Here is a 14,946-nt window from a genome sequence, read left to right as displayed (position 1 = left end):
ACTTGACCCATGACTTTAAAGGGATACATTTTTTCTGGGCTGGCTCGTAAGCTTACTACATTCCTGTTTTTTAGAATAAAGATACCAAGAGTACGAAGACAAATGAATAATAGGAGTGAATTAGAAAGTTGATTAAAATGGCATGTTCTATCCGAATCATAAAAGGAAAAATATGGGTTCAGTATCCCTTTTTAAGATATATTAAAGTAAACATTTAACTTTTAAGATGCAGATAGAACATGCATTTGCATAGAAATGTTTAGGAGCAGCCATACATTACTGGGAGCCTGTAAATGATTAGTCGCTGCACATATATGCCTCTTGTCATTGTCTTAACCAATGTATTCAGCTAGCACCCAGTAGCGCATGGCTGTTTCTGAGCTTCCCTTGTTTTACAGAAGAAAACAGCAAATTTGATAAAATAATGAAATTGGAAAGTTGCTTAAAACTGCATGCTATGGGGCGAATTATCAAGCAGTCAATGCTGCTTATTCTGCACGAGCCTTCAGGCTCGCCGGAATCAGGAGTTAAGAAGCAGAGGTCAAAAGACTCTGAGGTGGCGGCAGCAATAATCCTGATACGATACGATCGGGATGATTGACACCCCCTGCTAGCAGCCTACTGGCAACGAATGTGCAGGGGCAGTATTGCACAAGCATTTCACTAGAAATGCTTGTGCAATGATAAATGCCGACAGCGTATGCTGTCTCCATTTATCGATGTGGGACGGACATGATCCGCTAGAGCGGATCATGTCCGCCCGCACATTGGTAAATTGGCCCCAGTGTTTTTAGTTTCCAGGTGTTCAGTGTTAAAATTAAAATTAAATGAACAGTCGGGTATTTTTGCAGTCTGTCCAAAAAAATCCTCACAGAAATACTAGACACAAATGTCCACATTTTTAAAGTCCCTGTGTGTTATATAAATGTAAATGGCCTCCTATGCCTCAACACAGTACAAATATATAGCAGAAAAAGAGTGCAGTCAAGGGGGTCAAATCGTTGTTTACGTGTGTTACTGGCAGCTAAAGAGGTACAATTATTAATTTGTATGTTACTGGCAGCCAAGGAGTAAAATGACTGCTTAGTTGTGAAAAAATAAACATATGGGTTCAAGAGTGGGGGCTAAGGAAGAACTTTTAATGGGGCACTGTGTGATCTGACTACCACCATGCCCATCCTCCAACACATCTCCAGTTATTTTTTTGTGGACAACTGGCAACTCCAGCTTTGTCTGGATTCTAAAGGTTTAATTTGGGATTTTCTGACCTTTTGCTAATGCTTGATGCCATCTGCTAGCAAGTTTTACAAATATTGGTTGGTATGTAAAGGTATGATAATTCAGTCAGCCAGTCTATACATAGGCGTGTGCAGAATGTGTGCAATTCTAATGCATGGGAGCCTTTTATTAGTGCAGGTTTGCTAACCTTTTTTGTAGACCTGAAAGTGCTTTTTGATTTGCCTGCTCTGATACAACTGTTGTTAACATTTAAATGTTTTATTTCCTTGTTAATATTTCTGTTCACACCCATGGGTGACCTACACTTAAAGGGTCATGATACCCAAATATTTTCTTTCATGATTTAGAAAGAGCATGCAATTTTAAACACCTTTCTAATTTACTTCTATTTTCTAATTTGCTTCATTCTCTTGATATACTTTGCTGAAAAGCATATCTAGATAGGCTCAGTAGCTGCTGATTGGTTGCTGCACATAGATGCCTCGTGTGATTGGCTCACCCATGTGCATTGCTATTTCTTCAACAAAGTTTATCTAAAGAATAAAGCAAATCAGATAATAGAAGTAAATTAGAATGTTGTTTAAAATTGTATTCTCTACTTGAATCATGACAGAAAATTTTGGGGTTTAATGTCCCTTTAAGCTGTCTGTTATGAGCCTGAAGCAGAAACATGCTATTGGTTGCCATAAAGAGATGCCCAGTTTTCTAAACATCCTGGTAATTATAGTAGTGATTTTTATCATGAGTGTAAATAAACACCTTGAGATTTTAATATAAAAGGTTTAGTTAAGCATAATAAACAACTTTTTAATATACTTATGCTGTCGGCATTCAGCGATGTCTGGAGGACATGATACGCTACAGCGTATCATGTCCGCCAGACATTGATAAATGAGCCCCTATGTTTAGGATGGTAGAGTATGTGAGGCTGCACATTCCTGATTGCAACAGTAACTGCATTAACAATTGCAACTATATTTGTTATTCTAAATGTTCTTGTATGTTTCTTTTATTTTTTTATCCAATCAGGTTCTTAAAAAGGATATTTAGCTCATTGACACTTATGATTGGTTGATATGATTACGTCTTACAGCCGAAACACGTAAGCTCTTTTCTGCTTGCGAGTTTCTTACTAACTTGTTCATTGGAAATAAAGTTGTTTTTTACTGTGACCACTGTATCCAGTATTCCTGTGCTGCCCATGCAAGGATCACTGCTATGATTGTACTCAATATGGCCTTTTAGAGAATCTGCCCCTGTGTCTAAAAGTGAGTGCACAGGGCAAATGGATCTCTCCTCTCTTTTCCACATGTACAATAAAAGCTATCAATCAATCAGTGATAGTTTTACAAAAAACATTTTTTGGTAATGCATGTGTATTACAAAAATGATTCTATTCATAACACTCATGTGCATTTCTGTTTTGACTACATGTCTCTTGAGCAATGCAAAAATATAGTTGATATAAACATTTACTGATTATCAAAAAGGTCACTATTTAACCAATAATAAACACATACATTAAACATTGTTTGTATGTGTCAGCTTTAAAGGGACAGTAAACATCTTGAGATTGTAATATAACTTTTTTAATTATGTGTTATAAAATTTTTTGCAATACTATTTAATTATTTATGTTGCCTCATTTATGTAATTTAATGCTACAAATTGTGGATTTTCTAAGCCTCAGCACTGGAAAAGCTCTCTGCAGAGCTAGCCCTGCTACATATCATTCCCTAGTTAGCCTCAGCAGAGGTTATCAAATAACAATAACAAAATGACCGTGTCTAGCTTTGTCTACTGAAGTAACAACTACGGATTATGTCTTCCAAATAAGGCAAGTGTTAGGTGGAATTTGACTATGGAGAAACTATATAAAACTCATGTAAACCTGTCCACCCTGGATTGCAGAATACAGGCAGCGTATTTAGGCAATGCTGCCCCCTGCTCACGCTAGCCCAATGATGCCCGAGTAGGGGGTGGTCAATTACCTCGGGTGAATGCACCCAGGGTGATTTAATTTGCCAGCTAATAGCTAGCGTACTGGTTAGGAAGAGGCTTTCTACCTTACGGCTGCAAGCTTGCTCATGAGAGCAGCGATGGGCACCCAGAGCTGCATACACAGTTTGATAAATGGGGGCCCATGTGTTCATTTTTGACTTGTATAAAATATTGTATAGTGTTTTCTAAAAATAAACCAGCAAACTATGATGTAAAGTGGAAAATATATGACTATTGTGTGAGAGCAGAACATGGCATCAGAGTCCACTGCATGCCAGCTTGTCACAGGCAATAGAGAGCAATCTATTCAGGTCTATGCATCTCAAGTCCTGCAGGTCCCATATATAAAGCAAAATACATCTTAACTTTCATGTCAAGCCTCATGCTGAGTTTGAGCCAGTAAATGTCAAGCTGAAATGAAAAATCAATATATATCTTGAGTGAGTAGGTCACTTTCAGCATAGTTGCACTGACTCCTTTACTAAAGACACTTGTTTTCATTCTGCAGACAGTCCTTGAGAATAATCATCCTTCCTATGACTAAATATTGTTATTTAAAGGGATTAAACAAGACCAAATTGTCATTTCTACAAACATTTTTGTTTTCTATTGTTTTTATTTTAATGAAAATTGAATGAGCAATATTTAGAATGTGAGATCTACAGTTTAACGCTACAAATTGCAAAATAATTTATTTAGGAAGAAAAAAAAGAATATTTTAAAGGGACAGTAATTACAATGCATTTCTGTTGCACTGCAAAAGAATAACATATATCAGACAAGTCTTAACATTTTTCAAACAATTTCTGCAATTATTTATCAATAACCAAACTCAACCTATCATTTGCCTTATTTGGAGGAGCCAATGTGGGCTTTAGTCAGCAGATAACCAGATTAGCTATGGTCATAAAGTAAGTATAGAATGCAATTATTTGCAGTTATTATCAGTTAAAGCCAATTAGGGACATATATGTAGCAGAGTTGGCCTTGATAAGTTAGCATGGTGTATTTCAAGCCCCAAGTATTAGAAATGGCTAAATTTTCTGGTTAAATTGCGCTCATTTTACAAGTTGAGGGCAATCACAATTTACGCTAGAAAAATTAATTGTTTTGCGAAAATAAAAAGTTGCACAGAAAACATTAAAAATACATTACAAAGTACAGTTACAGCCAAATTAACACCATCTAATAAATAAATAATAAAATAAAAATAAAAAAACATTGCACACAAAAGTTTTAAGGGCTCATCAAAGATATGAGATCTCAAGTTTTAGAAACAAAAAGGCAGGCAAAAGACTTTAACATAGAGATACATACATATACGTCTAAATATTTGTGTATATATATATATATATATATATATATATATATATATATATATATATATATGTATATGTGTAGCTATTTATTTATAGACATATATACACATATAAACACACGCACACACACACACACACACACACACACATATATATATATATATATATATATATATATATATATATATATATATATATATATATATATACACACACATATGTATTTAAGTGCATTGGAGCCATTTGCAATTAAGTAGATGAAAACATGTAGAAGCATATTTATGCAATATTCATTTTAAATAAAGTTTTATACAATGTATTTACTGTAAATATTTCACATTCCAATGTTCTTCATATAGCAGAATATGTTCTAAGTATTTCTTAAAAGTTATTCCTATATATTTCTAAATATATATCTATACCTATATATAGAGGCCTATTTAACAAATGTCTGTTGGACCTTCACACGTGTGCGTTTCAGGGCCTGCCAGGGCACAGTGTCACACCAGTGCAACTCATATCTGGTGTAACAGTAGTGTACATTTAAAAAAAACAACACTTTTTTGACTGTGAAATAATAGCAGTCAGTTTCCTTCACACGTGTGCGTTTCAGGGCCTGCCAGGGCACAGTGTCACACCAGTGCAACTCATATCTGGTGTAACAGTAGTGTACATTTAAAAAAAACAACACTTTTTTGACTGTGAAATAATAGCAGTCAGTGTCCTTCACACGTGTGCGTTTCAGGGCCTGCCAGGGCACAGTGTCACACCAGTGCAACTCATATCTGGTGTAACAGTAGTGTACATTTAAAAAAAACAACACTTTTTTGACTGTGAAATAATAGCAGTCAGTTTCCTTCACACGTGTGCGTTTCAGGGCCTGCCAGGGCACAGTGTCACACCAGTGCAACTCATATCTGGTGTAACAGTAGTGTACATTAAAAAAAAAATAGAAATTTTACTGTGAAATAATAGCAGTCAGTTTCCTTCACACGTGTGCGTTTCAGGGCCTGCCAGGGCACAGTGTCACACCAGTGCAACTCATATCTGATATAACAGTAGTGTACATTAAAAAAAACAACACTTTTTTGACTGTGAAATAATAGCAGTCAGTTTCCTTCACACGTGTGCGTTTCAGGGCCTGCCAGGGCACAGTGTCACACCAGTGCAGCTCATATCTGGTGTAACAGTAGTGTACATTTAAAAAAAACAACACTTTTTTGACTGTGAAATAATAGCAGTCAGTTTCCTTCACACGTGTGCGTTTCAGGGCCTGCCAGGGCACAGTGTCACACCAGTGCAACTCATATCTGGTGTAACAGTAGTGTACATTAAAAAAAAATTAGAAATTTTACTGTGAAATAATAGCAGTCAGTTTCCTTCACACGTGTGCGTTTCAGGGCCTGCCAGGGCACAGTGTCACACCAGTGCAACTCATATCTGATGTAACAGTAGTGTACATTAAAAAAAAACAACACTTTTTTGACTGTGAAATAATAGCAGTCAGTTTCCTTCACACGTGTGCATTTCAGGGCCTGCCAGGGCACAGTGTCACACCAGTGCAACTCATATCTGGTGTAACAGTAGTGTACATTAAAAAAAAAAATAGAAATTTTACTGTGAAATAATAGCAGTCAGTTTCCTTCACACGTGTGCGTTTCAGGGCCTGCCAGGGCACAGTGTCACACCAGTGCAACTCATATCTGATGTAACAGTAGTGTACATTAAAAAAAACAACACTTTTTTGACTGTGAAATAATAGCAGTCAGTTTCCTTCACACGTGTGCGTTTCAGGGCCTGCCAGGGCACAGTGTCACACCAGTGCAACTCATATCTGGTGTAACAGTAGTGTACATTTAAAAAAAACAACACTTTTTTGACTGTGAAATAATAGCAGTCAGTTTCCTTCACACGTGTGCGTTTCAGGGCCTGCCAGGGCACAGTGTCACACCAGTGCAACTCATATCTGGTGTAACAGTAGTGTACATTAAAAAAAAAAATAGAAATTTGACTGTGAAATAATAGCAGTCAGTTTCCTTCACACGTGTGCGTTTCAGGGCCTGCCAGGGCACAGTGTCACACCAGTGCAACTCATATCTGATGTAACAGTAGTGTACATTAAAAAAACAAACACTTTTTTGACTGTGAAATAATAGCAGTCAGTTTCCTTCACACGTGTGCGTTTCAGGGCCTGCCAGGGCACAGTGTCACACCAGTGCAACTCATATCTGGTGTAACAGTAGTGTACATTAAAAAAAAAAACTAGAAATTTGACTGTGAAATAATAGCAGTCAGTTTCCTTCACTCGTGTGCGTTTCAGGGCCTGCCAGGGCACAGTGTCACACCAGTGCAACTCATATCTGGTGTAACAGTAGTGTACATTTAAAAAAAACAACACTTTTTTGACTGTGAAATAACAGCAGTCAGTTTCCTTCACACGTGTGCATTTCAGGGCCTGCCAGGGCACAGTGTCACACCAGTGCAACTCATATCTGGTGTAACAGTAGTGTACATTAAAAAAAAAAATAGAAATTTGACTGTGAAATAATAGCAGTCAGTTTCCTTCACACGTGTGCGTTTCAGGGCCTGCCAGGGCACAGTGTCACACCAGTGCAACTCATATCTGGTGTAACAGTAGTGTACATTTAAAAAAAACAACACTTTTTTGACTGTGAAATAATAGCAGTCAGTTTCCTTCACACGTGTGCGTTTCAGGGCCTGCCAGGGCACAGTGTCACACCAGTGCAACTCATATCTGGTGTAACAGTAGTGTACATTTAAAAAAAAACAACACTTTTTTGACTGTGAAATAATAGCAGTCAGTTTCCTTCACACGTGTGCGTTTCAGGGCCTGCCAGGGCACAGTGTCACACCAGTGCAACTCATATCTGGTGTAACAGTAGTGTACATTAAAAAAAAATTAGAAATTTTACTGTGAAATAATAGCAGTCAGTTTCCTTCACACGTGTGCGTTTCAGGGCCTGCCAGGGCACAGTGTCACACCAGTGCAACTCATATCTGATGTAACAGTAGTGTACATTAAAAAAAACAACACTTTTTTGACTGTGAAATAATAGCAGTCAGTTTCCTTCACACGTGTGCGTTTCAGGGCCTGCCAGGGCACAGTGTCACACCAGTGCAACTCATATCTGGTGTAACAGTAGTGTACATTAAAAAAAAAAAATAGAAATTTGACTGTGAAATAATAGCAGTCAGTTTCCTTCACTCGTGTGCGTTTCAGAGCCTGCCAGGGCACAGTGTCACACCAGTGCAACTCATATCTGGTGTAACAGTAGTGTACATTTAAAAAAAACAACACTTTTTTGACTGTGAAATAATAGCAGTCAGTTTTCTTCACACGTGTGCGTTTCAGGGCCTGCCAGGGCACAGTGTCACACCAGTGCAACTCATATCTGGTGTAACAGTAGTGTACATTAAAAAAAAAAATAGAAATTTGACTGTGAAATAATAGCAGTCAGTTTCCTTCACACGTGTGCATTTCAGGGCCTGCCAGGGCACAGTGTCACACCAGTGCAACTCATATCTGGTGTAACAGTAGTGTACATTAAAAAAAAAAACTAGAAATTTGACTGTGAAATAATAGCAGTCAGTTTCCTTCACACGTGTGCGTTTCAGGGCCTGCCAGGGCACAGTGTCACACCAGTGCAACTCATATCTGGTGTAACAGTAGTGTACATTTAAAAAAAACAACACTTTTTTGACTGTGAAATAATAGCAGTCAGTTTCCTTCACACGTGTGCGTTTCAGGGCCTGCCAGGGCACAGTGTCACACCAGTGCAACTCATATCTGGTGTAACAGTAGTGTACATTAAAAAAAAAATAGAAATTTTACTGTGAAATAATAGCAGTCAGTTTCCTTCACACGTGTGCGTTTCAGGGCCTGCCAGGGCACAGTGTCACACCAGTGCAACTCATATCTGGTGTAACAGTAGTGTACATTAAAAAAAAAAACTAGAAATTTGACTGTGAAATAATCGCAGTCAGTTTCCTTCACACGTGTGCGTTTCAGGGCCTGCCAGGGCACAGTGTCACACCAGTGCAACTCATATCTGGTGTAACAGTAGTGTACATTTAAAAAAAAAATTTTTTGACTGTAATAGATTGAATAGCAGTTAGTTGTCTGCAAGCGTGTGTGTCAGGCCTACAGCGTCTACTCTGCCAACTTCTGCCAGTGCACAGTGCCACTCATATCTGTTGTCACAGTAGCTTGCACGCATAGTACCACTAATCTGAAAAAAAATGACAGGCAGAGGCAGGTCACCCCGCAGGGGCCGTCGTGGTGTGGTCGTGGTGCTGTGATTCCCTTTGGCCCTAGAATAATGCCCTGTGTTCAGAGGCCACGTACCCTGAACTCGAAAAGTTCTGAGGACATAGTTGACTGGCTAACACAGGACACCCAATATTCTACAGCTTCCTCTCGGAACCTTGACGCACCATCCTCCTCCAGCTTACCTTCGGGCACCTCTCAAGTTACCACTCGCCCGCCTGCCGCCACCACCAACACTAGCACCACAGCCGCTTCACTTGGTCAGAGGAGTTATTTACACATCAGTTGGAAGAAATGAGTGATGCGCAACCATTATTGCCAGAGGATGTAGATAACAAGGATATGTCTCAGTCAGGCAGCATTACACACATGGACGTACGGTGTGATGATGATGATGTTATACCCGCTGCTGCTTCCTTTGCTGAGTTGTCAGATACAAGTTAAGTGGTTGATGATGACGATGCGTCCGTGGATGTCATGTGGGTGCCCTCTAGAAGAGAAGAAGAACAGGGGGAAAGTTCAGATGGGGAGACAGAGAGGAGGAGGAGACGAGTTGGAAGCAGGGGGAGGTCTTCGCAAGGAACTAGTGGCACAGTCAGACAGCATGCATCAGCACTCGGGGTCAGCCAGACAGCACGCGAATCAACGCATGCTGTTGCCACCACCAGAATGCCGTCATTGCAGAGCTCAGGTCCAACCTTGTGCAAATGGGGAGTTTGCGGTTGTGCAAATGGACTGTTTGCGGTTGTTTGCGGTGCGTTAAACGGGGAGTTTGGTCTGTCACTGTGAAGCGGGCGTAACCCTTACACTACCTGATCGATACAACATCATACCTGATGTTTTAAAGCACGTTATTCCAAACAATTTCGGAAAGTTAGGTGATTTATGCCCTTTATGGATTAAAACCAGACTCTGCATCAACTATGTAATTTCCATGAGATTTTGCCATGGATCCCCCTCCGGCATGCCACAGTCCAGGTGTTAGTCCCCTTGAAACAACTTTTCCATAACTATTGTGGCCAGAAAGAGTCCCTGTGGGTTTTAAAATTTGCCTGCCTATTGAAGACTATGGCAGTTAAGAAGCAGCAGCAAGTTTGTGAGCCTTCAGCCGGATCCATTGATACATCTGGCCCTATCCCTGCTTGGAGAGCCGGCAGTAGTGAGTATTGCATCAGTATAGACTTAAAGGGATATGAAACCCCCCCAAAAAATTGTGATTCAGACATAGTATATAATTTTTTTTAAAGTTTCCAATTTATTTCTATTATCAAATTTGCTTTGTACCCATGGTAAGCTTTGTGAAGCGATACCTAAGTAGGAGTCTAAAGCACTACATAGCAGGAAATAGTGCTGCCATCTAGTGCCCTTGAAAATGGATAACATTCTTTCAAAATGACTGCCATATAGTGATTCAGACAGAAGCATACTCTTGAATTTATATCCCTGCTTTTCAACAAAAAAACATAATTTATGCTTACCTGATAAATTTATTTCTCTTGTAGTGTGTTCAGTCCACGGGTCATCCATTACTTATGGGATATATTCTCCTTCCCAACAGGAAGTTGCAAGAGGATCACCCAAGCAGAGCTGCTATATAGCTCCTCCCCTCACATGTCATATCCAGTCATTCGACCGAAACAAGACGAGAAAGGAGAAACTATAAGGTGCAGTGGTGACTGGAGTTATAATTTTAAAATTTAGAACCTGCCTCAAAAAAAGACAGGGCGGGCCGTGGACTGAACACACTACAAGAGAAATAAATTTATCAGGTAAGCATAAATTATGTTTTCTCTTGTTAAGTGTGTTCAGTCCACGGGTCATCCATTACTTATGGGATACCAATACCAAAGCTAAGTACACGGATGATGGGAGGGACAAGGCAGGAACATTAAACAGAAGGAACCACTGCCTGTAGAACCTTTCTCCCAAAACCAGCCTCCGAAGAAGCGAAAGTGTCAAATTTGTAAAATTTGGAAAAAGTATGAAGTGAAGACCAAGTTGCAGCCTTGCAAATCTGTTCAACAGAGGCCTCATTCTTAAAGGCCCAGGTGGAAGCCACAGCTCTAGTGGAATGAGCTGTAATTCTTTCAGGAGGCTGCTGTCCAGCAGTCTCATAGGCTAAACGTATTATGCTACGAAGCCAAAAAGAGAGAGAGGTAGCCGAAGCCTTTTGACCCCTCCTCTGTCCAGAGTAAACGACAAACAGAGAAGAACTTTGTCGAAAATCTTTAGTTGCCTGTAAGTAGAACTTCAGAGCACGGACCACGTCTAGATTATGCAAAAGACGTTCCTTCTTTGAAGAAGGATTAGGACATAACGATGGAACAACAATCTCTTGATTGATATTCCTGTTAGAAACAACCTTAGGTAAAAACCCAGGTTTAGTACGCAGAACTACCTTGTCTGAATGAAAGATCAGATAAGGAGAATCACAATGTAAGGCAGATAACTCAGAGACTCTTCGAGCCGAGGAAATAGCCATCAAAAACAAAACTTTCCAAGATAAAAGCTTAATATCAATGGAATGAAGGGGTTCAAACGGAACACCCTGAAGAACTTTAAGAACCAAGTTTAAGCTCCACAGAGGAGCAACAGCTTTTAACACAGGTTTAATTCTAGCCAAAGCCTGACAAAAGGCCTGGACGTCTGGATGCTCTGCCAGACGTTTGTGTAAAAGAATAGACAGAGCTGAAATCTGTCCCTTTAGCGAACTAGCGGATAAACCCTTTTCTAAACCCTCTTGTAGAAAAGCTAATATCCTAGGAATCCTAACCTTACTCCATGAGTAACTCTTGGATTCGCACCAGTATAAATATTTACGCCATATCTTATGGTAAATTTTTCTTGTCACAGGTTTCCGAGCCTGTATTAAAGTATCAATAACCGAATCCGAAAACCCACGCTTTGATAGAATCAAGCGTTTAATTTCCAGGCAGTCAGCCTCAGAGAAATTAGGTTTGGATGGTTGAAAGGACCCTGAATTAGAAGGTCCTGCCTCAGAGGAAGAGACCATGGTGGACAGGATGACATGTCCACTAGGTCTGCATACCAGGTCCTGCGTGGCCACGCAGGCGCTATCAGAATTACCGATGCCCTCTCCTGTTTGATCCTGGCAATCAGCCGAGGTAGCAACGGAAATGGTGGAAACACATAAGCTATGTTGAAAACCCAAGGGGCTGCTAATGCATCTACCAGCACCGCTCCCGGGTCCCTGGACATGGATCCGTAACAAGGAAGCTTCGCGTTCTGGCGAGATGCCATGAGATCCAGATCCGGTTTGCCCCAACGACGAATCAGTTGAGCAAATACATCCGGGTGAAGTTCCCACTCTCCCGGATGAAAAGTCTGGCGACTTAGGAAATCCGCCTCCCAGTTCTCTACGCCTGGGATGTGAATCGCTGACAGGTGGCAAGAGTGAGACTCTGCCCAGCGAATTATCTTCGAGACTTCCAACATCGCTAGGGAACTCCTGGTTCCCCCTTGATGATTGATGTAAGCCACAGTCGTGATATTGTCCGACTGAAATCTGATGAACCTCAGCTTTGCTAACTGAGGCCAAGCCAGAAGAGCATTGAATATTGCTCTTAATTCTAGAATGTTTATTGGGAGGAGTTTCTCCTCCTGAGTCCACGATCCCTGAGCCTTCAGGGAATTCCAGACTGCTCCCCAGCCTAGAAGGCTGGCATCCGTTGTGACAATCGTCCAATCTAGCCTGCGAAAGGTCATTCCTTCGGACAGATGAACCGGTGACAACCACCAGAGAAGCGAATCCCTGGTCTCCTGGTCCAGATTTAGCAAAGGGGACAGATCTGAGTAATCCCCGTTCCATTGACTGAGCATGCATAGTTGCAGCGGTCTGAGATGCAGGCGCGCAAATGGCACTATGTCCATTGCCGCTACCATTAAGCCGATTACCTCCATGCACTGAGCTACCGATGGGCTTGGAATGGAATGAAGGACACGGCAAGCATTGAGAATCTTTGATAACCTGGACTCCGTCAGGTAAATCTTCATCTCTACAGAATCTATAAGAGTTCCTAGAAAAGGAACCCGTGTGAGTGGTAACAGAGAACTCTTTTCCACGTTCACTTTCCACCCATGCGACCTCAAAAATGCTAGAACTATCTCTGTAAGAGACTTTGCATTCTGAAAATGTGACGCTTGTATCAGAATGTCGTCTAGGTACGGAGCCACCGCTATGCCTCATGGTCTTAGTACCGCCAGAAGTGAGCCCAGAACCTTCGTAAAAATTCTCGGGGCTGTGGCTAACCCGAAGGGAAGAGCCACAAACTGGTAATGCCTGTCTAGAAAGGCAAACCTTAGGTACCGATAATGATCTTTGTGAATCGGTATATGAAGGTAAGCATCCTTTAAGTCCACCGTGGTCATATATTGACCCTCTTGGATCATTGGTAGGATGGTTCGAATGGTTTCCATCTTGAACGATGGTACCCTTAGGAATTTGTTTAAGATCTTTAAGTCCAAGATTGGTCTGAAGGTTCCCTCTTTTTTGGGAACCACAAATAGATTTGAGTAAAATCCTTGTCCCTGTTCCGATCGCGGAACTGAGTGGATCACCCCCATGATTAAGAGGTCTTGTACACATTGTAGAAATGCCTCTCTCTTTACTAGGTTTGTCGATAACCTCGAAAGATGGAACCTCCCTTGTGGAGGAGAGGATTTGAAATCCAGAAGGTATCCCTGAGATATAATCTTTAACGTCCAGGGATCCTGCACATCTCTTGCCCAAGCCTGGGCAAAGAGAGAAAGTCTGCCCCCACTAAATCCGTCTCTGGATAGGGGGCCCTGACTTCATGCTGTCTTAGGGGCGGGAGTAGGCTTTCTGGCCTGCTTGCCCTTGTTCCATGACTGGTTGCCTTTCCAACCTTGTCTGTAACGAGCAGTAGTTCCTTCCTGTTTTGGAGCGGAGGAAGTCGATGCTGCTCCTGCCTTGAAGTTACGAAAGGCACGAAAATTAGACTGTTTGGCCTTTGGTTTGGCCCTGTCCTGAGGAAGGGCGTGGCCCTTACCTCCCGTAATGTCAGCAATAATTTCCTTCAAGCCGGGCCCGAATAAGGTCTGCCCTTTGAAAGGAATGTTAAGTAGTTTAGACTTGGAAGTTACATCCGCTGACCAGGATTTAAGCCAGAGCGCTCTGCGCGCCTGTATGGCGAATCCGGAATTTTTAGCCGTAAGTTTGGTTAGATGTACTACGGCATCTGAAACAAATGCATTAGCCTGCTTAAGGGTTCTAACTTTGCTCAAGGCCTCATCCAACGGCTCTGTGCGAATTGCCTCTTCCAGAGACTCAAACCAGAATGCCGCTGCAGCCGTGACAGGCGCAATGCATGCAAGAGGCTGCAATATAAAACCCTGTTGAACAAACATTTTCTTAAGATAACCCTCTAATTTTTTATCCATTGGATCTGAGAAAGCACAGCTATCCTCCACCGGGATAGTGGTACGCTTGGCTAACGTAGAAACTGCTCCCTCCACCTTAGGGACCGTCTGCCATAAGTCTCGTGTGGTGGCGTCTATAGGGAAAAATTTTCTAAATATCGGGGGAGGGGAGAAAGGCACACCGGGTCTATCCCACTCCTTACTGATAATTTCTGTAAGTCTTTTTGGTATTGGAAAAACGTCAGTACACACCGGTACCGCATAGTATCTATCCAACCTACACAATTTCTCTGGAATTGCCACCGTGTCGCAATCATTCAGAGCCGCTAATACCTCCCCTAGTAACACACGGAGGTTCTCAAGCTTAAATTTAAAATTTGAAATTTCTGAATCTGGTCTCCCCGAATCAGAACCGTCACCGACAGAATGAAGCTCACCGTCCTCATGTTCTGCAAGTTGTGACGCAGTATCAGACATGGCTCTCGTGTCATCAGCGCGCTCTGTCCTTAACCCAGAGCTATCACGTTTGCCCCTTAATTCGGGCATATTATATAATACTTCTTTCATAACATTAGCCATATCATGTAAAGTGATTTGTAAGGGCCTAGATGTACTAGGTGTCTCAATCCTACGCATCTCCCGAGCGGGAGACGCAGGTACTGACACGTGAGGAGAGTTAGGCGGCATAACTTCCCCCTC

General features: G+C 41.3%; 1 protein-coding gene across 1 annotated transcript in view; it reads right to left on the bottom strand.

Annotated features, from left to right (window-relative positions):
- PREX2 (phosphatidylinositol-3,4,5-trisphosphate dependent Rac exchange factor 2) overlaps positions 1–14,946 on the bottom strand; it is a 689,594-nt gene that overhangs the window by 524,793 nt on the left and 149,855 nt on the right. The window lies entirely within an intron of this gene.

Source organism: Bombina bombina, chromosome 5, assembly GCF_027579735.1.
Source record: "Bombina bombina isolate aBomBom1 chromosome 5, aBomBom1.pri, whole genome shotgun sequence".
In the NCBI taxonomy this organism is placed as follows: domain Eukaryota; kingdom Metazoa; phylum Chordata; class Amphibia; order Anura; family Bombinatoridae; genus Bombina; species Bombina bombina.
This window is presented reverse-complemented; position numbering and strand designations above follow the sequence as displayed.